General features: G+C 38.7%; 1 pseudogene; it reads right to left on the bottom strand.

Moving 5' to 3' along the window:
* Positions 1 to 500: 500 nt before the first annotated feature.
* LOC118907911 (thymosin beta-10-like) lies at positions 501 to 666 on the bottom strand (annotated as a pseudogene).
* Positions 667 to 2,784: the final 2,118 nt, after the last annotated feature.

Below are 2,784 nucleotides of genomic sequence, written 5' to 3'. Positions count from 1 at the left end.
CTTACCCCATCTTCCTTTCTTGCTCCCTCATGCACCTGGCTCCCCCAGTCTGTTAGCCTCTTCCAATCATGATAACTGTCTCAGGCCCTCTTCCTTTGCGTCATTTGTTATTTTAAGGACAGGGAGCCCCTTGTATTTTCTTCCTGGGGTTTTCAAAATAATTTGTGCTCATTCTAGATAATTTGAGAAAAACCGAAAAGTAAACAAACAAAAAAGTTGCCGTGGTGTATCTTTCTGGTCTTTTCTTCGCTTCTGTATATGTGTTTTTTTGTTTTGTTTTTGTTTTTGTTTTTGTGCCATGAGGTGTGTTTTTTGTTTTCATTAATCACACAAATAATTTTCTGTAGTAACCCAGGACAAAAGGAACGGTTTGGTAGTGTGACTGGCCCCCTCGGAGACCCCCAGGCTGGTGGCGCGGGCGCAGAGTGCCCGGGTTCCCAGTGCTGCTTGTCACTCCTGTCCACTTGCCGTTGGCTCTTTCTCGGCACAGTGACGGGTCTCCAAGATGATGGGGGTGGAGAATCCTCCAGGTTCTTAGGAATTTTCACTCTGCTTCATCTGCTCAGCGGTCTCTTTGGTCAGCAAGGTGTTCTCCTGCATCTCCATTTTCTAAAGCTTGGCCTTTTGGAAGGTGGCAATATCCCCCATGTCTGGCTTGTGTGCCATTTTCTTAAAATAATCCCTGCTGGGATTCTCTTCTGAGTCCCGGCTGCTGTGGCTCCCACTCACCATTGCTGCAGCAAGAGTACTACCTCTCTGTGTTTTTCAAAGTCATCATTACATGGCTATCATCCAAAACACAAGAGATAACAAACATCGGAGAGATGTGGAGAAAGGGAAACCCTTGTGCCCTGTTGGCATGCATGTAATCTGGTGCAGCTACTATGCAAAACAGTGTGGAGGTTCCACAGAAAAATTAAAAATAGGACTACTGTATGTGATCCAGCAATCCCACTTCTGGGTAAATGACCAAAGGAAATGAAATCACTATCTTGAAGAGATAAAAAAATATATTGCCAGGTACAAATTAAAAAAAAGAAGTTACAGAAGGGGAACAAGTGAGAGGGGAGTTGCTGATGGTAAAATGTAAGCAGTTAGGGTTCTAGTTATAATTCAGCTTCCATGATATGGGAACTGACTGCTATAGTAATTAAAACTTGACTCTATCTCATCCAGTATTTAATGATGCTTTCATATTAGCAGTTAAATATTTCACAACGAACATTGCTTATCCATGAAAAAACAAATATTTCTTTTTGCCAAAAAATGGCCAGATTTGCATTCATGTTTCACATTCCTTTCTCTAATCAGGTATCAGATGTCAGCAAACTAACCTATTTAAAGCAGTGTTGATGTATGATCAAAAGCAAACATACCAATATAGTTTGGAGAGGTAGGATTTGTGGACTAATTTAAACTGGGGTAGTAATGAGCTGGGCCCTCCCACAGAGTGGCTTCTGGCAATAGAAGGGTAACTTTAGGCCTTTTAGGTTTCTTGCCTTTGTGCATCCTGAAAGCAGGCTCCAGGGAGGTAAATCTATAATTAGGGGGTTATTTCAAATAGAGATTTGTGAGCTGACAGACTGCAACCTCTCTGTATCCATAAACACAGTGCAAACTCTTTCCAGCCCTTTGTCTCCGTGTGTGTATGGCCTATTGAAGGTCTCTAGTTTACAGAGCCGCTTGGGTTCATGTTACCTTGCCTGAGAGAAGGAAGGGTGTGTGGGACTTAGAGCAGCACATCTATAAAACATTAGTTTTGTTTTGAAATCACATCTAAAAATGATACAACTTATTGTATGTTGCATTTTTTACCCTAAAACCAATCATCTCGAGTTCAAGTTTGGCTCACCTCCTTATACAAGTGCTGAGGTCAGAGCCTCAGAGTCAAGTTTCAAACTTATGATAGGAAACGGAATTCTTTGTGCAAGGTTAATAAAAGCTATAGGACAACACACACCAACCTAAAAGTTCGTAATAGCCTATGGAATTCAAAGCTTTTTAACAGGACACTGGTATTTTAGAATATTTTACAGATTTAAAATTCCATCTACAATCATTTTAGTTGGTAATAAGTATTTACTTAGTACCTCTTGTATTTACAGCCCTCTACAAGATACTGCCTATCTGTGTCAGGTGTGTGCTTATGACATGTCTTTCATTTCCTATTACCTGTTGCTGTGGCCTGGGCTCTCCTCATTCTCTGCACACTGAATTTTATTCTTATTCATTTTGGTTTTTTCATTCAAAATGAACATATTCAACAGTATATGATTAACATAGTGATTTAAAACCTCTTTGAGGCACCTAAATTGCAAGATGAGCCTGAATTTTCACTTATTGGACCCTGTACAGGGACTACATTTTTAACACTACAAATATATATATCTTGGCTGACACGACAAGTGTTTCAAAATTTAAACACTTTTGATTAGGGAGTATTTCAGATATTTCTTTTAATATTAAAAAAAAATCACAGAAAGTAAAAATAAAAAAGCCACTCATGTACCTACCACTCATATTTAAACACATTTAACATTTTGCCATATTTGCCTAATACCATTAATGTTTAAAGAAAGCATTATTAACCTTAGAGTTGAAGGTTTCACTCTCTACTTCCCCATCTTTCCCTCCTCAGAGTTGACCTCTATCCTATTCTGCTTGAACATGTTTTTATAATTTTACAACTTATGTACATTTTGTGTTTTTAAAATTTGCATAAGGGGTATACTTTGCAGAAATATTTGCAATTTGCTTTTTCATTCAATGTTGACAACTAAGCTA

Source organism: Manis pentadactyla, chromosome 6 (assembly GCF_030020395.1).
Source record: "Manis pentadactyla isolate mManPen7 chromosome 6, mManPen7.hap1, whole genome shotgun sequence".
NCBI classification, from domain to species: domain Eukaryota; kingdom Metazoa; phylum Chordata; class Mammalia; order Pholidota; family Manidae; genus Manis; species Manis pentadactyla.
The sequence above is the reverse complement of the archived record's forward strand: the minus strand, read 5'-3'. Positions and strand labels throughout refer to the sequence as shown.